Raw genomic sequence first — 26,727 nt, 5'->3', positions numbered from 1 at the left:
TTAAGCCTCCTTCATTCTGCATAATGTCTAAATAATCTTATGATTCAATTAGTAGCAACCATCTGTAAATCAAAGCCCCTCATACTCAGTTCTGTCATTGACATGCAAAAACCCTGAGCAAAAGGACTGAGGCACTTAGACATGCAAAGACTGCTGCTTGTAGATATTTCTGTCTCTTTGTTACCTTCCACAAGCTTATGGTTTCATTTGAACAGATACATGAATTAAGATAAATGTATCCAGGACACTAAAAATCAAATATTTTTTTCCCCCAAAATCGGTATGCTCACGTATTTCTTCCTACTGTATAGTATATAACTCAAATAACTCATATCTAAAGAAGCCATACTTTGAAATGCCTGCAAGAAAATCTGGATAGTCACAGATTTAAAAAAGGAAGGAAGAAACAAGAACTGATCCCTTACCCAGCAATGTGAAGGGTGGATAGGACAACAATTTGTCCTGACTCTTTCTGTCCTGGAGAAAGACACGAGGCTGGGACATACTGATAGAAGGCATGTTGGGTGTGTCACACAACTAACCAAACCTTTTCAGTGTTAGGAACAGCTTCATCACTGCAAATTCTGGTGTCAATGAGCTGTTTCTGGAAAATCTTGCAGTATGACTTTATGCCAAGGATACTGTATGTGCTGCCCTGCCACTGCATACTGTAGATGTTGAGAAAGTTGTCCTTCACAGGCAGTTAAACTCTCCGTCTGAAAAAATTGTCTTTCCTGGCCATTAAATCCGACAAAAAAATGGCTCATCACCAGTTTTAGTCCAAACTGCTGTAGGCGCCTAATGTTTTCTGTGCATAATTAAGCATACACAGTTAAATAGATTATTTAAATAGAGTTAAATCTTCTCATTTCCTAACTCCTTACCCCTGGTGAGGGTTGTGGTGGTAACCGGCTGAGGGGAGAAGAGAAGACCACATTTCCCTTCACCCAGCAAGTCTCCGGCTCCCCCTGAGGGACTCCCAGGTGCTCCCATGCTAAGAGATATAATTCTTCCAGCATACCCTGGGACTGCCCGAGAGCCTCTTCCCAAGGGTCATGCCTGGTTCACCTCCAGCAGGAGGCACCCAGGAGGCAAAATCACCCCTCCGCGTGACTAGGAGGAGCAGTGACTCTACTTCAAGGTCCTCCTGCGTTTGCCGAGCTCCTCACTCCGTCATGGAGAGAAAGCCCAGCAGCTCTATGGAAAACCTCATTTCCGTCACTTTTACCCTTGTCGTGATGGAGGTGCTTGAGTTTCTGAGGATGGAGCCTTAGAGCTAGGCTGTCAGGAGTTTTGTGGTTACCCCCGGCCAATTGGTCAAAGGTGAGTAACCAAACAAAGAATGATCCAAACTAGATGCCCATGATCGTGCTCTTAAAAACCCGGAGATCTCTGCCAGGTTTATGAACACCAGAACACATCCATGGAGCCTGAGTAGGGGTGGTTTTCAATGGCAAGCAAAGAGAGGCTAGGCCAACCACACATCCCGGGCCGGCTCAGCCCACGGTGGTGGAGCCTGGTAATGCTCACCACCCACCAGAAGAAGAACGAGGGTCGGGATCTGGACAGACAAGACCTTGGCAGTGGAAACTGGCTGGTGGAATAGTAGAAATTAAACTGTTAGGTTTCATTTATGTTCATGATTCAATGCAGTATCTCAAACCAAGATAATTAACAGGGATGCTAAAAGTCAACTACTGGAACACCACAGAAATCACATTTCCCAATATTGACTGATAAATTGTATTGTCATTCAATCAAAAGGGTATATTATCAATTAAAATGTCTAAACAACAATAACTAAAGCCATTCACCCACATGTACAACTTTTTTCCCCCAATTTAACTATACTTTGCCTATGTTAACTTAAAAGCAGTTTCTGTAGCTGTAGATTCACTTTTGTGGCTTCATTTAAAATAGTTTTAATTACAATCAAACATTTTCTTGGCACTTTTGCTACATTATAATCAGTTTCACTACAAGACCACATACCAGTCATTACAGGGCTTTTTCATTCACTTCTTATAGCTGGCCAACACAAGCAACAATGAACATTGCTGAATGGAAGCAAGTGACCAGCAAAACTCTTCGCTGACCGATGAGAAATGCAAACAAACACTGCCCTAGGTACATTTACATGGATCTGGTTGATTTTTAGAATATAAAAGGCCCCTTGTATTGATTTTTCAAAAATGGAGACTTATTACAACAGGACTCAGTAATAAAGGTACCGTTTTATGCAAAGGTTTGGGCACCCCTGGCCAAATTACATGCTTTGTTGATTTTCATTTTTAATCCGACTTTCCACCCCAACGCTATATAAAAAATGAGGAAAAGTGGTGGTTGACATAAATCTTACCTATGCGTTCTCTTGCTGTTTTCATCTAGAAATGGATAAAACATGTACGCACAAGACATTCTTGCCCTGTCAGGAGGCACCCTGCTTTAGATAAACAGTTTAACATTTTACTGTCACGGTTTGGTGGGTGTAATAAACAGAATTGAAAATCTGTTGTGCCTGGTTATTTAAAATGTGTTTTACTGCATCTGTCCAAACTAGCTTCTAAATGTCATTTGCGGGGTGTCATATATATCAGAAGTGAATAATCTCTTAATTAATTCCACGGCCTGTTTGATTATAGACATTTAACCTGGAGCTATGAAATGAAACTGCCAAACCCAGCTACACAGATCACCGAGGCTGAAAACCGACGCAGATGTAGGACTGTCAGGATCTGAGTCAGATCCCTCCCACTCTTGCCCCCGAAGCTGTCTTAGCAGAATCTCATTTTTACATGAAATGCAGTTTTACAAGTAAAAACTGATGCAGATGCTTTTGACCAAGAAATGTGTTTTTTCAGTGGTTAAAAAACATGTCCCTGGACCATTTCCATGTTCTGCTGTGCTATGGACCACATTTTATCCAAAGCAGTTCTCCAAGGAAGAGCACCTTAGAGAGCTGGTTCTTGGTACTAAAAACAGCTTGAGAAACACTGTTTAAGGCCATTCTTGGAAGTTCATGGGTCTGCACTGTCCTTTTCAACATCTCCCCCAACAAGCAAGTTGCCTCTGCATACCAAATATAAACTTCTCTAATTCTTTTAACTGCAGTTGGCTATAGTGAGTTTAATTCTTCTTGTGCACTGGATCTCCCCTTTAACTAACAACCAAAGTGAAATAGGAAACATTTTAAAACATAAATTTATCCTCTGCAGTCAAAAGCAAATGCATGGCTAGGCTTCTGCTGTAGCAAAAAAAAGCCAAAGCAAACAGAGGTTTAAGAAACATCACCAAATGATGTGCTGCTGAGCAGAAATGTGCAACTGAAACAACATCAATTCTTCCTCGGAAAAAAGAACTCAGCACCAGCAGACGGTTTTCTGAGAGCAGGTTATAGGGAACACTCATCCTATATTTTCCACTGAAATTCTGGGCACTATAAATTGCAGGAAAAATATATCATACTGACATGCAGGAAATAGCACCTGCTGGTCTGGATGTTTTTAGAAAACAGAATAAAAATCTAAAAAGCGTAAAATGATAAAAAAAGCTCAAAGACCACCTTCTGGTCAGATTACAAAACAACTACCTGATCTCAACAGGCTTTACTTTCCTATTTAATTGCACGGAACAGGATTATAACTTTCTTTACTAAAAGCACGCGGCTTGATTCATTCCACTAATTTTTGGGAATTAAAAAAATCTAGCCAACGTCGACAAAGAACCCTAAGCCTAATGCACAGAGAATCCATGTAGTGTATTTCACAGAAAAAGGACATCACTGGAAATGTGTATAAATTCGAAATGAATTAGCAGACCTCACCTTTGTAAACCAAGGTCTAGAAAACCAACTGCCTTCTGTTTAGTGATATTTTCTTAACCTATGATATAAAATGGGCATTATTCGGTAAGAAAACAGTAAATATTGTAGTAGTCCTGATACTGATTATGCCAGTCAAACAAGTTTTGTATGTAATCATCTTGGTCTGACATAAACCAGCCTAGGAACTGCAGTCTACAGTCTCCAATTAGCATGGGATGGAGACAGCACAGACAGATTGACTTAATAGTGTCACTTATTATTGCTGCAGTTCTGGTTGGTTTTCTGTGATCCAGGTTAATTATGCCCAAGAGCTCAGCATAAAAGTTATTACAAGGGTTTATCACAGTAACGTTTTAATTTTTCTATGGATCACAGACCGGATTACGAATACTTACGTAAACCAGTGAATCATAATACAATCCAATAAACAGAAGTAACTGCTCCTTGATTTGTTTTCTTACAACTACAAAAGATAAGACATGATCAACTTGTCTGAAGACATAAGGTGTGATTTTTATTGTAGGAACTGGAAATCAGCATTTCATATTCACTTCCATTTCTTTTCCAAAACAGTTTCATCACTGTATGACATGTATTGAGAACACCAATTTCCACTAATCATTGTGCTGAACAGAAAGGTTTGGAAAGAAATCAATGTCCTTTTTTCAGTAGTTTGGTGCCTGATTTCTCCTGCAATCAGGGTGTATTCTCTGATTTATCATCCACCCAAAAGTGTACGCTCCATGTCATCAGTTTTTAACCAGAGATTAAATTGTAAAACATTAATAGAGTAGCCTTCACCCTTTTACAAGTTCCCGGTTTCACCAAGCACAATAAACACCAGCAAAACATAGCGCATCGTGTGAAGTCTGGCTAAGAACAAAATGAGTCACAGCACATGAACAGGGGTGTGTTCAACACAGAGCACTACAGCGCTCCCTGTTAGATAACCATTCTTCTTAAAACCTAAAATAACGGTCTCAAGAGCTGCCTCACAGGGTGTGGCTATAACTAAAAAATTCTAACAGTTACTGTACCATATAAATCGCTCTTTAAAGTAACCTTGGATATATTAGTATTTTAAAATACATGTGTCTAATAATAAATTGGTGCTGGACAGAATAATTGTCAGCCATTGGAACTGTGCTCTATTTTCACCTCCATGACAGCCTAATACACCATTTGACAAATGGTCTCTCGTTATTTAACACACCAATTTAATTATTCTTTTACAGAAAGCTTTTTTGCCCTAAAAGACCTCAGATCTCTGTATATATACTGTACGATTGTACTCACCTCAGCCAGCACTGAAAAGCACCACCCACCTCAGTGAAACATGGCAGCCATTATGCGTCAGCAGTCCAACTACATGGCAATTCAGTTACAAAAGTGAGAACTTTCTTCAACAAATAAGTAAAAAAAGTCAACCAAATTGTTCAAGGTTAGAGTTTAATTTAGCACTAACACTGTGGTTTACACCCATACATTGCCATGAGATCTTTAATGACCTCAGTTTAACATCTCATCACAAGGATGGCTTTTCCTGTTGCATCCAGGTCACCATACTGGGACACTGGTTTGGAAATTCCTGTCCAGACGGAAGAGCGCCACTTACTGGCCCACCAATACACCACTGCATTTTCCTGAGAGGTTCTACTACTGGCCAGTCAGCCTTGCTTAGCTTGTGAGAACCCAAACTGTGTGGTCTGCACATCTCCTGGGTGATATCAGCACAGGATTGTGGGATAAATACAGTGGAAGTGGTTAGGCTTTTCATTTAGGTACAAGTGCATGATTAAAAGAAAATAAAAAAGTTATTGGTTAACACTATAAAATATACACAATATAACTCAGTGTGGCTGTGCTGTGCTAACGGGATCAAATCTCAGGACTGAATACAGGTCCAAAGGAGTAAGAAAGTCCAAATCTGTTGTTTGAGTGTACCAGAATAAGACTTAACATTTTTTCTTTGCTCTTTGAATGACACAATGTTCAGTATAACCACAGCCTGGAGAGGTAAAATGAGGACTTACCGGGAAATATAAAAAATATAATGTATAGTGACATAAGAAATTAAAATACTGGAAATTGCACGACATGATTACTGTAAATACTTTATTTTTTTGTTTGTGTGCATCAAAGAAGGCCCAAATTTGAGGGTCTGAATGAGATGAGCTTTAGACTTAGACTACAGAAGGCCAGACTCCACGTCTCTCAGTGATTGGAAAGAATTTCTAAACAGTAGTTTGTCCACCCATCCAACCTCTAACTGCTTTATACAATACAGTGTCATGGGGAGCTGGAGCCTATCCTGGCAAAGATGCAGGCGGGATACACCCTAGGCAGGATGGCAGTCCATCACAGGGCACACACAGACACAAACACACACAGGGACTAACAGCAGGGCCCCAGCATGTCTTTGGACTGCGGGAGGAAAGTGGAGCACCTATAGGAAACCCACACGAACATGGGGAGAACATCCAAACTCCACACAGATAGCACCCCAATAATTGAACTCCTGGCCCCAGTGCTGCATCGCAGCAGTGCTACCCACTGAATCACAGTGCTGTCCAACAGCAGTTTGTTGTATTTTGTAGTTAAGTGTCTCAAATAAATATTCATTTGTGAAGTGCCTGCTCACTGCTCCTCTATCTCATTGTGCCAGAGAAACAAAGAAGCTTTGCACAGCTTGGTTAGTTTTCATTCCTAACTATGGGGGAGTTTTACCTTCTACTTTAATTCGGTGTCAGGTTTTACCTTCTTATTTGTACATTAATACAACACCCTCCTTTGTGTTACAGTACCTTTGGGTTCAACTGCTCAGAGGTGTTTTTTCTTAAGGACTTATAGTGCCTGACTGCTGGTTCATTGGCATATTAAAAGAAGCTTCAGCCCCACTTTTTGCAGTTTTTTTATTTTTTTGTAAACACTGCTGCTGCCTTGGGTTTATTATTTAACCCACGGAGACATCAAGAACATTTTTTTGCATTCAAATCAAACTGACCAACCATTACAGCAAAACCGATTCATCAAAGACGTTGTAAGTCTGAAAACGTGACTTCATCTGATAAAAAATGCAAATAGCTCAATGAAAAGAAAGCAAAGCAACAAGAAAAAAAATCATTGGGATCCCTGCTTGTCTATTTACAAGAACAATGCTGATGCTGCATTTCTGCAGCTCTGTCTCGACATGTGGCTAAAACTAAAAGACTACATTTTATTATTTGATGGGCATATGAGAAGAACAACAGTTTTTGCTTATTATTATTCATTTCAAATGCTGATTTCTGTATTTAAATATTTTAAAAGATGGGACACCAGACAAAATTACCCTTTCTAAAAATGGCATCACACAACACAAATGTTTCAGAACATACTTGTATATAAGGCCAGTAGTTCCAACAGCTTTATAAGGGAAATTGACTGATGTGGTCGTATTGTATCTCTGCAGATGCTGCTGTCTGGCCTCCTGAGGGTCAGATCTTATTTTTCAAGCTGTAAGAGGTCTAGTTCCTAATTATTTGAAGAATGAGACAGATGGTCTCAAAATCCCACCAGGGAATCCACATTGGAAAAAAAAAAGAAAACAAAAGAGGACAATAAGTGTTATAAATTCAGTTACTAATTTTAAAGCAAAGATCGCTTACAAATTTAGATTGTACTATTGGGGTAACGATTTTCAACAGATTACTATATTTTAAAAAGACATATATACTCTATATCACTGCAGCTTCACAAACATGCAATATACAGAATTGAACTGTAATGTTAATGAAATGTATTCATGTTAACAAATGACCGGAAAGTTAATCAACTGGAAGTTGAACGGAATGTATACTGTATGTATCCTGACTGTTATATCAGTATTTACAAATGTATATACAGATTTGGAGGAGAATACAGTAATAATATAATCAGAAGAATAAATTAACAGGCAATGCTCTACAGTTAAAAAATAAGACAAAAAACAACCTCTCTCCCTGATATCAAAAGCTAACGCAAATACTAGGACAGGATTGCAATGACCATGCATATGTCTGGTTTACATTTCAAGCCATACTCTAGGTATGCTTAGATTTACCACACAAACCCCTTTGTGGAGAGTTTGCATTGATTTCTCATGTCTGTTTGTAGATGGAAAAATGCATTCTGTAAAGCTCATGCAAATCCTTACAGAATAAACCCAGCTGTCAAGCCTTTTTTCCTTTTACAAACTCACTACTGTTCACGTCTTGACACTACATGCGAAGACCATAACTGCTGTTACAATGCAGTTTTCAAAACGTAAATCAAGGAGTCCTGCTCAGGGGGGTTGTAGAAATAATGTGTAGGAGATCTGAGGTTTATTTTGCCGTGTGAAAACATTACCAGAAATAAAAGTTCCCCCAGAGTTTATACTGAGTGTAACCAAGATAAACTAGGTATGACAGCACTTACTGAAACTGGCTGACCTGTTATACACTAAACTTCCCCTCAACCTTTTTGAACTAATGCTAAAAATGACTACATAAAAAAGGTATCACAGTAATTCATAGCGATTTTCTGTAACAAAAAAGGCATCATTAGATTCCGATAAGGCGTCACTTCAAGAAAATCTGTAATATACTGTAAAGGTCATCCCTATTATACTCTTACAATCTTCTAAAAACAGAGGAAAAGGACTGGATAAGAAACCGAATGACTTTAGCTCAACAGGTTGTACTTTAAGTACTTTTTAAAATGTAGGAATATTTTAATAAGTTTGTCAATACAAAAAACAATGTCCACTTGTGAAATATATGCAAAGAATGCACAGAGCTGACCTTCTGCTTAGCTTGTACTAGTTCTAGATCTCCTGTCCCTAAAGAGATTGGTGTCGACATTCACAGCCCTGAGGGACAGGGGACATTCAGAGTATTATCCCTATAGGAATGGTTTTCCTCATAATTATCCACTGCCCTGCTGTGCCAAACTGCTTTATAATACCAGCCTGCTGTTCTACTTTAAATCCAATGAGGGCAAGAGAGGGCTGAAACTAAAATCTGACATGCACAACCAGTGATACCCCTCCCCCGGCTTTCACAAGAAAAAAAACCCGTCTGTGTGCCTGGCAATCCCTCTTGAAATAAAGCAAACTCTTTTACATCACCATCAATCATCCAGATCACGTTTTAAGTGGAATCTCTCAATGTAAATATAAAAGTTGTTACTGCTGTACATGCTCAAGTTATTTGATTTTAACAAGACTGTTCTTCAAAAATTAAAAGGCACCGCAGCACCCTGTGCTTTGAAAGTTACCCGCACTGACAGTGATACATACTGTAATTGTGTCATCTAAAAATTACGGTACAAGAACAGTCCAGTTAAAAAAAACAAGTAAAGAAGTATCTAAGGGAAGATATATCAAATGCTAAACATGAGCCACATGGCCCATTTTGATACACCTCTGTGTTTGTAATCTTTCCTACAATATATCCTGAGGCTCACTCACTTCTAGTTTACCAGAGTTTTTAAAAATATTAAGGGCACGTTTGGATACCCCCCCCCCCATGTTATTAGCTCATAATACGTCAATTACTGTCTGATTTAGTACAGAAAACAAAACCTGAAACCTTGGGAACGGCTGAAGAATGTCTTTTCACTCTGGCCAGGATAAACCGTTTTATTTTCAGTGTTTACTGTTATTCAATCGCTCTGCTGCAACACACAGTTTTATTGTACAATTGTGCTAAGCTTCTGTACAGAAAACCAGAATTGCCTGATAAAGATGGATGGGTGCAATCACTAACGACTGTTAAGATCGAGGCAAAACTCTGTCTGTCACATAAGCCAGCCCATTTCCAGACACCACTTTACTTGGTCAGCATGTTACCATGTAAGGACAGAAGACACTGGAGTATCCAGCAAACACCCAATCAAACACAGGCAAAGCACGCAAACTCCACACCAAAGGTGGCCCCGTCCAAAGCTCAACCCATGACCCAAGATCTGCAAGACAGGAGGTAGAAGCACTAGAATAACTGCAATACCACATTTAATTTAATACTATCTTTAAGCTGTATTAAATTTGTGTAATGTCTTACCACACACACAGAGGAGGCTGAAGTAGGTACAGGCTATGATTTCCACTATTTAAATGCCACTCTGTGCAAGAATCCAACATATGGAGCCAGTATTGGAAAGAAAATAGAGTCAATGACGTACAGTAGGTACATGACATATCTATCCGTGATGTAGAGAAGAGGAACTGGGGTTACTGATCAGAATGTCAGATAATTAATATTCACAGGAAGACAACAACGCATCAGGTAAGCTGATGCTGACAGTATGCTCTTTTTTGTGAGATTTTGCATTTAAAGCAGCAGAGTTGCAGAGAAATAGCTCTGCTTTCTACCCTCACAAGCCTGACCCACAAAGATGTTAACTTTCTGGTGACAGTTACGGGTGACACACCTTTCCCACTGCAGCACTTACTGTATTTAACAGCTCAAAATGACGAATATAAGAAGCACTGTGAGGAGAACATCGTATTACACACCACCTGACACAGTAGTTCTCAATTCTTATTCCGAGGGAAAATTGTGTCAGCTGGTTTTTATTCCAACTGGGCCCTTAACCACTGGTGTTCAATTAACCATGCACACAATAATAATACCCTAAAGTGTATTAGTTCCAACTAATAACCTCATCACAGAGAACTTAACAGAGTCTCACCTCAGCTTGCTAGCTACTATTTGCTCCCTTATTTCCAACTAAAAAGCTCATAACAGGCAATGAATTCATGATGAAAGGACACAGGTGGAAATGATCAATATAAGACACTCCTGCAATTAAAATGTATTTTCATCTGTGGGTTAACTTTTTGCTTGAGTTAAGGTTGTTCTGAAACCCAGGAACAGGCACAGCGTTGATATGCCAATTACAATCCCAATAAAACTTTGCAAGAGCCGAAAGAAGGATTAAAAACAGACCTGTGTTGAAGAACTGAGGAGAAGCACAACCACATGGCAGTCCCTCAGGAAAAGGACTAAGAGTCACTGATCTAGCTGGATCACTCCTGCCAAGGGATACAAAGCTCGTCTAAAACTGCCTGTGGAACATGCCAGCAACTTTAATTGCTTCATCTGGAACTGATTTCCTCATTCACAAGGATTCTAGGCAATACAAATGATAGCATTCTCAAATCTACACTTCAGGCCCGTCAAGCAACCCCAAAAAATAAAAGAAGTAGGGAAATAGTAATAATTGCATTTTTTTCTCAACAAAGCTAGAAGGTGATTTTTATCCTGACAACCTAATTATTCTTCGTTTTTCAGTGAGCACTATCAATAACTTGAGTACTTAAAAATGTTGCACAAAAATGAATGTTGAAAAACATTACTTAGAATCACAACAATGCCTTTCTTTGGGAAGGACTATTTTTTGGAATTAAACCTTTGTAGTAATTACCTTAAATATGACTTTGTCCATTGCAAAAGATTCTAATAAGCAAATGGCACCGAAATCTTCTGCTGCTTCCATACTGTTGTGATGTCAGGTACAGTATATCAAGTAGTTTATTAATGCGAAGGACAACACGTTCTGATCAGACTACTTTTCAGTATTCTGTAAAGGACTGAAGCTCACCACTTTCTTGAAAGCCTTTCACCCGTATAATTGTATGAAACTGGTTCAGATACTGCTGCTGAATGAATGGCTAGCATAAACGAAAATTATTTAACCGCTTTTAATTACAATCATGCTTTGCCATGTGTTTCGGCTTCTCATATCTTAAGAATGTAAAAAATTCAGAGATTTTCTCAGACTTACTTTTCCCTTTAATTAAGTTATATCTGATCAAACAAATCAGTCTTTGTACTGAATCCTGTATCAATGTTAAGCTTAACAAAGATTTTGTTTCTTGTGCAGTGAATCCTTGTATAATCAGATGAATTAGTTATTTCTGTCAATTTGCATGTATGCCATCTACTTTACCGTTGATAAAGGCATTTAATTAAAACAGCCAGTGTACAAAACAATATCGCACAGTATTTTGAGTGAGACTTATCTCCTGCTTCTTCAAATCATTTCAGTATCACAAGATCTCGTCTATTCATGACAAATTTAAAAATGTCCCACTTCGTAAAAATGCAAGAACTTTTATTCATGTTCATAGTTTTAACAGTATTTGCTGTGTAAAAATCCTGGCAATGCATTTCGGTCATGTCTGGCCAAAGTGTCTGCTCAACAGACAGGCAAGTCAACCTGTGGTTAACTCATATTCACTGTACAAACAGCTTTTACTACACAGAAATCTCCATAATTATGATTTCAACCACATTTCATTTTTTTCTGGCTCTGTCATTGTGAAAAACCAAAGGGTGCCATCTCGGAAAGCCAACAGGACTTTATTGTACTCCTGGGCCAACTCTTTATCAGTCCATTTTCTAATTGCTTCATCTAATCCAGGGTGTGAGGGAGCCAGAGCCTATCCAGGATACAACCTGGATGAGACACAGTCCATCCATGGGCACACAGAGAGACACACACTCACACCAGGGCCAATTTTCCCAGGAGCTGTTAACCTTCAAGGATTTCGAGCAGGTACAGTAGCTGCATCAGCATGCGTGGACTGCAGGGGCACAGCTCAAGGTTTATTCCACGCTGAAAGGAAGGGAAAAGAGACACAACATTTTGGCTGTGGAGCCTTCAAGGATGCCCTTGGAGTGTGGGAGGAAACCGGAGCACCAGGAGGAAACCCATGTGAGCACGGAGAGAACATACAAACTCCACGCAGATAACACACTGGTTTGGTTTGTAATTATTAAACTCACAATGCTTTAATGACTCTTGTCTAGAAAGTCTTTCCTAAAAAGTTCAGAACTAGACAAATGCTAGCACACACTGTAGTGTTGATAACTATACCTCACTAACCAGCAGAGATTTCTAAAAAGATTTCATTTTTCTTCAAGCAATCAGATATTCTACTTGCCGATCTTAGTCCCAAAATATGAAATGGTCTTTCACTATTTTTTTCAGCTCATTGCTATAACATATCTACACAAAGGAGCCAACAGTGAGAAATAAGGAATGGCTGAAGTCTGAGACCTTTGCCAATAATGTCAACAGATTAATCTCCCAGAAGGAAAGCTGTCCTAGTTCAGCATCATTGACAAAAGAAAGGGACCCATTATATCACTCCAATAATTTACTCCATGAAAGCGAGATTATAATGTACATTGTTTTTAAGCAGGAAACGTGAAGGAAAAAATAAATTAGTCAACATGTACACAACTGCCAAAATGACTACAATTTGTCATCTGGTGCCAAATTAATGAAGCACATTTATTTTGACCTCTTGTTAAATTAACATTGTAATGTTGCTCTGACATTTTTGCCCCAACTTATTTCAAACATTTTTACCACGTCTGTATGCCACAGGGATGGATGTACAGTAGTAGAATGGCAGTGTATATCCTCAAAACCCAAAGCTCTTTGAACGCATGTTACCTTCCAAACATACAAATAAGGAGTAAAATGAAAAATTAGCTTCATCTTTCTTTTATCCTAGATCTCTAGCTCATAGTGGCTTAATGTGACATATTCCATATTTGAAGCTTTACTTCACCCCATTTCTTACATGAAACCCTCTTCATAGCAGAAGAAGAGTGTTTCAGGTTCTGTACATTAGATGACTCTTAGTTGGCCATGGTTCTTCTCTGCAAACACACCTTCCCACTCCTCAATTAGTGATGCCAGGTACATGATTCTGAACAAACCAGTTCGGCCCCGTTTTCAGTAAGGGGCCCAGCCTGGTCTGGTCACTGCAGCTGTGCAGTAACCTTGAGTGAACCCAAAGAGTGAAATTAGATCACTTAGTGGCCCAAGATCATAAGGTCCAGTGCATAAAATGCATTGCATGTGATATAATCAGTAAGACAGGGGTAATACTCACAGACTGGAGAATTACTAACATAGTGGCCACCCATAATAATGGTAACAAAAATGCACCAAGTAATTATAGACCAATAAGTCCAGCATCCATTACATGCAGGGTTATGGAAACAGTACTAAACCAGAGGATCACCTAAATAAAAATAATATTCTAGGAAATAGCCAACACTGACTTACAAAACTTAGGTCTTGCTTAACTACCTGTTAAGAGCTCTTGCATCACGTAACAACAGTTCTAAAAACTCAAAGAGATTACAATACATTTTATTTACATGTTCAGAAGCTTCTGAAAGTTTCTCATAAAAGATAAAGTGTCAGACAACAGGCATTTTGAGACAATTAATACAGATTTCGATACAAGGAATGAATGGGAAATGTAAATAATGGAGTATATCGGGGATCTATACTAGATCTATACTGCTCTTCCTAATTTAAATCAACATTAAAACTGCACAATGCACTAGATAACTGCAGACGTTTTAGAATATTGTGTACAATTTTGGTCGCTATGTTGCATCAAGATATTGCTACTCTGGAATCAGTCCAGAGAACAACCAGATACATCCCAGGACTAAAATAAATTTCCTATACTAAGGTTAAAAGAACTGAACCTTTTAGTCTTGAACAAAGGGACTTCACAACATTCAAAATTCTCAAAACCACTGACATAGTCAACACAGTGGACTTCCTCAGAATGAACACTGAAACGTGACCCAGAGGACAAAAGTAAAAGCTACAGTATGCGGAAGCACATTTAAAAACAAGAACTGCAGGCACTTCTTTATGCAAAGGGTTGTGGGAGTAAGCAACAAGCTGTTCAGCAATGTCAATGCAGAGGACTTCAGGAACCAGTTTGTTTCAAGAAACAGCTGCAGGACATCCTTGGGCCAATTAGCTACTACAGTAATTACTAAAGGGGCTAGATGAACCGAATGGACTCCTCTCATTTCTAACTGTTCTTAATAGATTATCTACACAGTACCAGTTAACTATTTAGAAAAGAAAGTCCTAAAAAAACACTACATTCATAATTTTAAGAACGTTTAGATTCAAGATTTAACGCCTTTTATAAAAAGTAAATTTGAATTTTCATAACGGATGTCATCTCTTAGAAAGACTACTTTATAACCGTCTTCACATAAATTTGCTTGTCTTCTCTCTTTTACCGAATATTATCGCTTAGCTCGTATGCCCTGCCAGAACATCTACAGTACGTTTTCAGAGATGAGGCTAAGCCATTTACAACGCAGACCGCGAAATACTGCTGACAGGAACACTAAACCAAACTTCCTTGCATTGTTAGCTTTATGCCACATTGATTCGACTTTGAAGAACCACCCTCAGTTAAGACCGAATTTCTATCTTCGTCTGAAATAACAGTTGGCATTTACTACTCAAAACAATAATTTACAAATATAGCAACCTATCGTTATCAGCTCGATGCTACATGTAGCAGAGTAGGCACAATACATTACAGAAATTCGGTGTGTGCGGTAGAGCGTGTTACAACGTAGATTACAACTGTATTTAACATTTTGTCATTAAAAATTAAGATCCACTTCAAATTTTAAAAAATAAAAATAGTGAGGTTGATAGTAGGGAATATGTTCTATGGAAACCCAGTAACAGATCATGCAAAAAAATGTCAATCTGACAAATTCGGAATCAAATAAAGTTTTTTTTAATGAAATTAGTGGTGCTACAATTCTCATTAAACCACTTCTCTATGGCAAACAGCAACATTCAACAAAAGCAAGAGTGAATATGATCTCATAAGCTAATTTTATCAATGTCGAGCGTGATGTACTCGTGGCATTGTGTTTTTGCAAAATATAAAATAATATAAACTGGGTATATTGGCTTACCTTATTGACCTTGTGATTATAACGCACAGAAGCAATACGATGCGCTTACAAAACACTACGTTGTCTACTTCTGTGCTGCTATCTCTCAAATTGCGGAGGACTAATTCAATCTGTACCGTCAGGATCTGCTCCTAAGATTTATGAGGACAAAGGGGAAACGCTTTCAAATGAGTCTTGATCATTTTATTAAATATCAACGTGGTAGTAAAATATGTTAAAGAACTTGTATATTTTTACTGTATATTGCATGCCACAGATTTCCGTCTTTTAATTTAGAAGCCCTATATGCAATTGCGCGTGGTATTGAAGCCGGTCTTCCCTACAAACCAAAAATGATTAGTCCCAATTTGTTTTAAAGGGGCCGAGTTCTTATTTCTACAGCCAGACGAATCTTTAAAACGAACTGGTTTTGGTAGTAGCGATTTAATGGTTTTTTTATATTATTATTAAGCTAATCCTAAAACTAATTTTTGCCAGACCCTACCTAACAGTAAATGCATATGTTCATAAGCAGAACCCAAGCTTGTCCAATCCTGGTTCTGGGAGTCCTGTACAGGATTATATCTGTAGGTTTGCATCCCCACTCAGCTTTTAACACTGTGCTGTAAATCAAGCCATTATTGGTTTTATTGGACCTATTTAATTTAATAGCTACTCACAGTTCTTTATGTGCTGGTCCTACAGATGTAGAAAACCTACAGATACAGTACACCTGCCCTCCAGGACCAGTACTGGACATCCCTACTACTCAAAGCTTTCTAAGTTTTTTTTTTTTTAAGAATCCATTGCACCAGTGATCACTGGCATTTTTTTATCCCATATGCTGCAGTTAATCCTTAATTTTCAGTGATCTTAAGCACCTGGGTTAATTAAAGAAGTTTGATTAGATGAGCTAAACTACTGGAATGTCTCAAGAGTTGTAATAGTAAAGAATGGAAATGTGAAAGGCACTGCTGTCTTGCAGCGCTCAGGATCTGCTTTGAACTCCTGGAGTGGTACAGTACCTGCGTGTACTTTGTACTGTATGTTTACCTCATGTTTGCGTGGGTTTTCTCTGGGTGCCACAGTTGAAAGACATACCCCAGTCCCACATCTATATTTTATTTCAAATGCTTACAACACATTTGTTTCAGTTTTTGCCTTTTCTCTAATTTATCAGTAAGATGCCAGTACCTCCCTCCCCCTCTGAAATAAATGTGGTTACATATGACACCAAGGAAATTATTAAAGTGATATTTTATCAATAAAAAAATAAAATGTGATATTTAATAAATAAAAATAATTTATTTTAAATAAAAATAATTTAATAAAATTAGTAAAGTGATTTTATAGCAAAATTATAAAATGTGGTTGTGAGTACAATATTAAAATAGGTTTATAACTTTATAATATTTGTAGTTCTATATACATATATACATGTACATAAGATAAATAAAAGCAGTCCATTTACTGAATGAATCAAAACATTATTTTTCAGATTAACGATTAAAGGGTGTCCTACTGTATAATATCTGAGGGACTGCAGTTTTCCAGGAGCAAGGCTGGCCACCCCTGACACATGGCATACCTAAAAGTATGCATTCTCTGAATGCATTCTCTTTCAATAATCTTTTTTTACCAACAGGTCAGTGGAGTTGCCATGGGCACCAGAATGGGACCCAGCTATGCCAATATTTTTGTCAGCTGGTTAGAAGAACGCTTCTTCACTTCCTACACTGGCTATATCCCTGACCTCTACAAACGATATATTGATTAGAGCACATGCTCTAATGATCAGCTTGAGTTCTTCCTGCACCATTTCACCAACTTCCACCCGTCCCTCAAATATATGGTTAACATATCTTCCACTACTCTTCCGTTTCTAGACGTCAACTTCTCCATCAACTACCCCCGACTGTCCACTTCCGTTTATTACAAACCCACGGATTCACACAGCTACGTCCTGTACAGCTCATTTCACCCCAACCACACTGAAAACTCTCTTCCTTTTTCACAGTTCCTTAGGCTACGACGATTATGCAGTGACAACATTGACTTCGAGAACCAAGACCTCGAAATGTACTCCTTTTTCATCAACAGAGGATATCCCAGCAGTGTGATTGACAGGGCCCTTGCCCAAGCCAAAAACACCCCCCGGACCGTCAACCCGATCAGGAACTCCCGCCTTAACAACTGCATTCCTTTGGTGCTTCCTTACCACCCTAACACACTTCCTATCCCCAGGACCATTAACCACAACTTTTCCATCCTACAGGATGATCCCTCCATTGGGGCCCTCTTTTCTGATCGCCCTATCATCTCATATCACTGACCACCTAATCTGCGTAACCTCCTTGTTCACAGCTCCCTTGACCGCCCTCAACAACCATCCACACCAGGCACTTTCCCTTACAACAGAGCTCGCTGTATCACCTGCAAGTACACATCCACCACCACACTCATTCAAGGCCCCTCAGGACAATTCCGGATCACCCAGACAGCATCTTGTACCTCCAGCAACCTTATTTACTGTATCTCTTGCAGTAAATGCCCAGCCATCTACATTGGAGAAACAGGAAGGAGACTTGGAGACCACTTCAGAGAACATGTCAGGGCTGTGAAGATTAAAGATCTCTCCAAGCCCATTGTTTCTCATTTCACCTCTGACGGCCACGACCACTCTAATCTCTCCGTCTGTGTTCTCAAAGATGGTTTTCTGAACTCATACATCAGAAAGACCACCGAAACCAAAATTATTCTGCAGCTAGGAACACACTTTTCCCTTCTCTGAACGACAGACAACTGTTCTTTTAAATTTTCTCCATTCATTGGAAGTTTCATTTCACACCTCTCTGCACCCATTCTGACTTCACACCTCTTGATTGGCCTCTCTTTCTGTCCCCTGCTCCCGCCTCTCACTCCTCCTCCCTCCCAACCTTTGTTCTACCGCTACTTTACCTTAGCCTACTGCCCTGTCTCTCTCACACCTGAAGAAGGCTCCACGGCCGAAACGTTGTGTTCTCTTTCTTCTTTTTTTCAGCATGGAACAAACCTATTACATGTTCCTTTGCAGCCTACGCATGCTGACGCAGCTACCCACCTGAACTAATACCTAAAAGTACTATTTCAATCATTCTTAAGTTGTCTGGAAAAATAAGAGGTACTATGGAATCTGCAGTTGATATCTGGATGCAATGTAAAAGGAACAAATACAAAGACTGGGGAACATAGGTGTTCATCAAGTTTAAAAACACTCTTGGACAAAACAAACAGTAGGCAAATATTTGTGCAGAGTGTCATTGAAGCCTAGAACAAACACCCAAAGTTGGATGGAGTCTGTTAAATACTGGGTTAAAGGAATTATTGGGAAATTAAGTTACTAGCAACCAAAATACTGCAGTAAGATGGGATGAGTGGCCTCCTCTCATCTGTTTCCTTTACAGAAAGAACATAAATTCCGAGCAAAGTTTGTCTCACATTGTTGAACAGTGGTGGAGAGAAATTGTGTCAGTAATGTGTCAGCAGAATATAATTCAACCAGAGTTTAGGAAGAGAACCTTCCTGGGCCTACAAAACCTTTTGTAATGCAGTCCCATATACTCCATTAGTATGGCAGTGTTTCCTGCTGCTGGGTTTGGGTAAATTAATTACTTGTACCACGTCATGCATTTGTAACAGATCTCAGTGACACTTAGATTCTAACAGAAGTGGCATCACCCACTTGAAATTCAGACAGCACAGAATTAACTTGTGGCAGGAGATCTGGCCTTTTAGTGTAGTGGAGTTCACTGCTGTCTAGAGAGTGGTGCTATTTATCCTCTGAACCAGTGAGATACAATCACAGAACCCTGCAGGGGCACGGCCAAGCTACAGTACTCACAAAACCTCAGAATCATCCTAGTTGTGTACACTGGGATTCTCCTGAATAGGAATGCACACTTGAAATGCCTAGTCTTTTGGTGAATGTGACACTGGTTGACACTTATTTGAACAATCAAAGTTCAAATTATAATCTAGACCTTGGTTTATAAATTTGTCATGTATGATTGAAGACAGAAAAGAAAGTGGAGTTATAATCATAGTTTCAGGTGCATAGGTGCATAAGCACCACAACAGCATACAGACAATATACTTTGGACAGACATCCAAGAAATTTCATTTCACATCCATTCATAAGTGAAAGGTGTTACTGTATATGCAGGCAGCAAGAAAGAATGTTAAATGGGTGGTGTCAAACTAGCAGAAGGAATGTATGAGAAAGATGTAGGAGTTTACTTTGACTCATCACATTCCTGATAGTGTGGGGAAGCAGCAGAGAAAGAGCAACAAAACTCTTGGATATTAAGTTTAAACTGCAGAATTTGAATGATGTGAATTAAAATTAAGATTGTATAACAATTCAGTTGAAACCTGACAGTAATTGTGTGCTCAGCTTTGGTTTAGTTACAAAATAATATCGCTACTCTATAGGCAGCACAAAGGAAAGCACCCAGACAAGATGTCTTTGTCTGAAGAGAATGTCATCCTTTATCAGTAGAGAGATCTTAAATATCCTGGAAAAGGAAAAGTACATGAGGACTATATTCAGATGCCCAAGTAGCAAAATCCTGAAAGTTGCTGGCTAAGCCAGCTCAGGTGATGTCTTCAAGATCAAGAACAACTCAAGGACCAGGGAACACAAATGTTCATCAAGTTTAAAAACTTGGATAAATAAACACAGTAGGCAAATATTTATGCAGAGAGTGTTGAAGCATAGAAAAAAGCCCCAAAGTGCATTGTTATAATTGACATTATGAAGTCTTCCAAATACTGACTTGAAGGAATTATTGGGAAACTAAGCAACCAAAATACTGCTGTAAGATAGGATGAGTGGCCTCCTCAACACCATATGAAGATGACAGATAAAAACTTTTATTTATTTTTTTTACATACATAATGTAAAGTATAACATTAGTATTCCCCTGATCCCACATTCCTATGGGGAAGCCATAGTTTACCCCAGCAAGCAACAGGTGCAACAGTCCATCACAGGGTACACAGAGAAACAAACACATGCACAACCTCACACCAGGGCCAATTTTCCCAGAAGCTAATTAACCTACCAGTTTGTGTTTGGACAGTGGGAGGAAACCAGAGCACCCAGAGGTGCTATAAGGCAGCAGTGTTAACTATTGTGCCACAACATCATTGTAGTCTAGATCCTTTCAGATTAATTTTAGATATATATTGTAGTACATTATGCAATGGTATAGGGGTGGGTTAGGCTATATGTGAATTTGGCTAATTATGATGTTCAGACCCTACTAAAAAAACACAGTAAACTGTTAATGTTAAATAAAACCATTTATACATGTGAAATTAAAGAAAGAAATAGATCAAGAGCTCAAGGCCTGAAAAACAAGTAAGGTTTGAGGCGTGATTTAAAGATATATGCATGGGATTCGGTTTTTATTGGATGCTTTTTTATATGGCTACAGTATTCCAAAGGTGAAGAGCTACCCTGAACTGGACCAGTCTCTTAATGTCCACTGTGAAGTCATTGGGATGTTGAGAAGCCTATACTAGTGGAATTAAAGTGAGCAAACTGGGTGTGTGTGGATAGTAACTCTTAAAGTCATACAGAAGGCCTGGGAGCTACATATGTTGTTCTTCTTTCTGATTATAGGCTACAGAACAACCTAGCCAGACATGTTGTTATAACATTTATCCTGGCTCTCTAGATCTTTGAATAAATAAGTCTAGATGGGCTGAATGGACATTATAATTTGTCTTGTGTTAACTTAACATGCATCAAGTTAAGCATTGATTGGGCCTTGTGGGGCATGTTCCTAGTACTGGAAAAAATATTTTATATTTTTTTTATTTTTATGTAAATGCAAATATTATACATATTTCCATTCCTTAACACTACTTTCTAAGTTACATATTTTGCAAATTTGAGTTATGCAGAAACTATTGCTAGAGGAATTATATGCATTGCAGAAGAAGACAGCTGTGCAATATGGAGAGAAAGACGAGAAAATCTAGTTCAGCATGTTTTAAACATGGCAGTGTACCAGGATTCCTGCTCAAAGACCACAAAGATTCCTCATTCCTTTTAAAAATACATGTGAAAAAGTATTTTGTGATACCAATGCTTCTGCCAGACCTTTTAATACAATTTTAAAAACTAGATATACTACCTTTCTGTTTGATCAGTTCTTAAGACACATAAATGGAACCCAGCTTTGCATTTAATATTTGCATGCTAAAACTCAAAAGGAATACCGACAGCTCCCAATAGTTTTGAAAATGGTGTTTAGTTTTTTTTTTAACCTTGTGAAGAGTATTTCAGAGTTAAAAACAAATGAATAAATACAATTTACAATCATCCAGGATTTGGTTTATGGAATGTCCTAGTTCTAGTTCTAGTTCTAGTTCTAGTCCACGGGCATTTGAAGTAGCTTTAGGTTTCATAATTGCCCACTTTGGAAGTTCTACAGATAAATCCTTTGAATTGAAACAACATTTGGATTTATAAATTGTAGTTAAACTGGACTTATTTCATGGAGCAGAAGGAAAATATTTCTGCAGTATTATCTTACTGAAAGTGAAGTATTTGTGGTACTCAGCTTTGGCAGAAAGGCAATGAGAAATTACTTGGTCCCTGGACAACAATCCAGCAAATATCTTCCCTGCAAAATACAACAATATTAACTCACATAACAAGGCAAACTTGATCATTTATTTGATTGCAAAATCACATAATATTTCAGTGTTTTGTTCAACAGATTATTTTAGTCATTCAATTTCAAAGTAATTGTAAAAATGAGACAGCAAGCTACTACTGTATATATGCCAAAATCTAAATTCAGACCTTGAAACTATCAGTGTTAAGTGCTTTGAAATGTTTTAAATTTACACATCCTTGCTTTTTAGAGGAGTTTTTTTTTTGATGGACTAACTTATACTATAATATTAACTATACAAACATTGATTAATGATGAATATTCCAAGCAAACTGCATGAAATTTGGCAATGGGTTACATCACTCAAATCAATTTACTGTATAGTACAAGTCATTGTGTCAGTGCTGTAAAAGCACAGCCCCACTGGAACCACATTTCCCAGAAACCTCTGGAAGAATGAGCTTCTGCTCTCAGTCACCTGACCACTTGCTGGAAGACAATTAGTCAGGTGACTGTTTAAAACTCAGGAAGAAAAAGATTCCTGTGTTTATCAGCCGGAATGCTATTTGCTCCACTTACCAGAGGGACAACAATCGGTCAAAGACTGAAGGAAACTGAACTGTGAGTTGTGAAGTTTTGGAAGGTTTAAAAAGGGTCTCAGGGCAGAACTGTGTGAATTGTTTGTTTTAAAGCCAGTAAGCAGCTTAGCTATGATTATAGGGAACTACAGCATGTAAAGAAGTTTAGCAGGAACTCAAAAGGAGCCTAGCCATTTGTTTAGTGTTTGGTTTATGGTTTTTTTTTGTTCATGGCACTACAAATAAAGAGCGCTGGTGTTTTTTTTAACATGCAGTTGTGTACAACTATCTTTTGTTCTGGATCCACCTACAGTATTTTAAAGATCCCATTACAGAATGCCCAAAAGGCTCTCACATACTGTATGGTGGAGAATGCGGGCACCTTCCAATTCTCTCTGGTAAGTCATTCTCCCTTCGGTGAGTGGAGCACAGAGAGAGTCTGTCTCCAGAATTCAACAAAGCACCTACTGTAAATTATGCAAATGTGACATTTTTTGTAGTCAGAAAAGAAAAAGCAATTTCTTTTTATTCAACATGCAAAGCATTACACCTGATGTAAATCCAACATACTGCATCACTCAGTCAACACCATCCTTAATGTCAAATGTGATGGTGGAGGTACTTGGTTAAACTTCTCATCAGCTTGTCAAGATTGATGTTAACTCAGATGGAGCGAAGTACTTGAGAGGAAAACCTGCTTCAGTCCTAAGACTGTTAAGAATTTCATCTTTCATCAGGTGAGCACGCCAAAGCTTGGAGTGGTTTAAGAATAAGATAGTGGATGTCCTTGCGTGGTCCAGTCAGCATCATGACTTGTACCCTAAAGCAATCCCAAAGTAACTTAAAAAAGCTTGAGCAAATCTGCCCCCCCCAAAAAAAGACCCAAAGTTATGCAAAGTTGGTAGAGACTGACCTAAGAATACCTTTGTCTGCCAAAGGTGCTTCAACCAAATTTTGTGTTCTTTCAGGTTTTAAATTTAATATTTAATTTAAAAAATGTGTATACAGCATTCTGTAATTTCACATAATGGAACACCATAAGAAGGGTCTGAATACTTTGGCAAGGAAATATCAAATAATTATATTATTTACAATGTTTGCTATTATTTATTTACTAGTAAAGTAATTATATTACTTTACTATCTTTCCCTGTAGACATAAATCCCATTATATTTTCCTAAAGTGAAGTATGTATTCATATACAGTACCTCAACCTTAACCATTTTTAAATGCTACAGTCCAAAGCAGTATAAACAATCAATACAAATTTTGAAAATCAAAGACCAAGTACCTTTTTCAGGGAACAAGAGGCAATATACTGATATGACATGCTGAGGAATGATCAGTCTAAATGGAAAGTTCTAAAAGCCTTAGTTTGTAATATTTGCAAGCTTGACTCTATTCATGAAACATGCTTTAAAGTACTCTTTAATGAACTGATAAGTCAAATGTCCTTTCATCCTCCCTTTGATGTACGTATGCAGAACAAATATGTAAATGCACCAGGATTGTAATGATTTGCTTTCACCAGTTACAAGAGTGGTGCTAAGCTCTGCTTTGCTGTCCCACAAATAACACTTCAAGAGAGATTCATCTGTCAGCAGCCAGGCTAGGATTTCTGCCAATGTTGAGTTTACAGCATTGACATATGCATCATGACTGAAAACCTGAGCCGCTGTAAACAGAATCAAAGCTGCTTGCTTTGCACAATAAATATGCAATCAAATACGTTATGATGGAGGTAAAATGAGCTAAAGCCCCTTTCCAGATATGCAGTTTATTCCCGATAAAGGTCACGGCAAGCAAGAGCCTATCCTGGAAGAACAGTGCACAGGGTGGGACTGTATATCATCCTGGACGCCTGTGCCTCTCAGTCACACACTGTAGTTCCAGTGCTTTAGTTAACTGAACGATAGGTTAGCAAAAATACAGTCGTCAATGCACAGGATTAACCATGTAGTTCTGTGTTGTTGGGGCAGCTAGTCATGTAGAAGTGGTACTACTTTTTAAAATAAGTTGACAGGCTTTGCAAAATATATTTTCCTTCCTGACAAGGTAAGAGGTTTATTACTTTAAATTACAATTGCTGTATAGTGTTTTGTTGGCTTATGCCACTTCTTATTTACTCAAAACAAGAAAAATAATGATTTTGTACAAAATCTTTCAACAAGCTAAAAGGTTGCTGCAGTATGTCTACAGATTTCTGTTTACTGATATTGTACTTTTACTTTGAAAACTGCTTGGTATGATCCAGCAATGGAATGTTATTTTATACCAATAACATTACAGATACTGCCAATTACTTTTGAAAGGCTGTGAGTAATAAAAGCCATTTCTCTTTAAGGAATCTTGATCCCTGACTTCTGCCACTAAATAACCAAATTTAGAGATTAAGTTTCTTCTTAACACATGGACAGCAAATAGTGCCAAAACCGAATTGTGTTACATATAAGTATACATTTCAACTGAAATAAAAAATATTTGATGAAGAATCTATCACTAACTTTAAAAATCTGGCATTTCTTGTCATGAGCAGAAGCTATTCATACTGTGATTTACTTGTCTTAGTACCTTATTGACCAAAGGATCTCACCCCACTGGTTTGTGGTGGTTCCTAGATTGTTCCAAACACCCATTACCCTTTGTGCCAAAATGTCCCCCCTCCTAAGTGGTAAATACAGTACATTTCCTTGTAACTTGCAGATGCACTCTAGTGTTATTTTGCTACTGAGTATAAAATCATCCACTGGGAGGATGCAGTCAATACTTTTCAGAACGGACATTTGGAGCACATTTCCTCATACTCTCCTCCTTCTAGACTGAATAACTTCATTTACAGCCCCAGCTATAACTGTGGCTATTATTGTTACTAATGCCACTACGTACAGAAATGCATACAACACGTTAGTGAATTCTCCCAGTTGTCTCTGTTGCTGGACATGATGTTTGTGTGGGTATGGTTTAATTGTTTAGATAGCAATTGAAACTCAGGCATAGATACTACAGGGCTTCTTGTTTTCAGCAGTCTTTTTTAACAGGATCTTCCCTGATGGATTGCATATTTTGTTTCCAATAATGTGCTCAAGTGGCAATAGAATTTTGAGTACCTGGAAAGACGCATCGATGTCCATCTACTAATATCTTCTTGTGCACAACGAATTTGGTCAATTAGTTTGAAATGGCACAGGATAGATGGTATAATGCTTCTGAATATAACATGCTTATTAAATACTTTCAGATAAAACGCTAAGTAGACGTGTATACACTTACAGATATACTGTAAATTCATTAGTGGAATAACCTTGTTGTGGTGCAAGTGGTTATTTCATAGCATTTTTGGCTGCTCTACATATATTTTTACCACAACACAACAAAAACTACTTGTTAATATTAAAATGCTGCCTAGCCAGCAGTGTTAGCCATATTGCTTCAATTGTTTTAGCTTAAAAATGAAAGAAAGCATGGACAATTAATTTTAATATTGTTTTTCTGTTTTACTTTCATTGAGTCCCATTGTATTTGTCGTACTTGAGCACAGGCCTGCACAAACACCCATAGAATTCAGCCTGGAGGGCTTTCTTTCTTTCTGAAAAAGAACCTCTCTCTTTAATCATTTAAAATGTTTTTGCATATGCCTGCCGTCATAAAACTGTATGCTGTGCATTATAATGCTCTGTGTATAAACAACAACATGTAGTTGGGAAGAATTGATTATAATTTATTTTTTTAAATTATATTGCTGGAATTTTCAGTGATAGTAGTAGAAATGTAGAAAGTGTAGAAAAATAATTTAAGAGAAACAAATTAAAGTACTGAATTGAAACATTGGACTTCTTTCAGTACTCTTTCCCTCCAGCTACTAATGAGTTTTTTTTTAACAGTCTTGTTTCAAACTAAAATAA

The 26,727-nt window shown here is 38.1% G+C and overlaps 2 protein-coding genes across 8 annotated transcripts in view; one reads left to right on the top strand and one right to left on the bottom strand.

Moving 5' to 3' along the window:
* The window catches only part of fam110b (family with sequence similarity 110 member B), a 62,057-nt gene extending 46,330 nt beyond the window's left edge, over positions 1 to 15,727 (bottom strand). For 6 of the 7 annotated variants that reach the window (XM_069191522.1, XM_015353705.2, XM_015353704.2 and 3 more), the window contains exon 1: positions 15,601 to 15,727. The gene's annotated coding sequence lies outside the window, so the exon portion shown is untranslated. Of the gene's footprint in view, positions 1 to 12,335; positions 12,446 to 15,600 lie in introns of all 7 variants that reach the window. The other variant, XM_069191526.1, reaches the window with a different exon arrangement.
* Positions 15,728 to 24,692: 8,965 nt separating this feature from the next.
* Positions 24,693 to 26,727, top strand: part of bpnt2 (3'(2'), 5'-bisphosphate nucleotidase 2) — a 45,885-nt gene continuing 43,850 nt past the window's right edge. Inside the window, exon 1 of the mRNA XM_069191521.1 lies at positions 24,693 to 24,880. The gene's annotated coding sequence lies outside the window, so the exon portion shown is untranslated. The remainder of the gene's footprint in view (positions 24,881 to 26,727) is intronic.

The sequence above is a fragment of the Lepisosteus oculatus genome, chromosome 6 (assembly GCF_040954835.1).
Source record: "Lepisosteus oculatus isolate fLepOcu1 chromosome 6, fLepOcu1.hap2, whole genome shotgun sequence".
Classification (NCBI taxonomy): Eukaryota; Metazoa; Chordata; class Actinopteri; order Semionotiformes; family Lepisosteidae; genus Lepisosteus; species Lepisosteus oculatus.
This window is presented reverse-complemented; position numbering and strand designations above follow the sequence as displayed.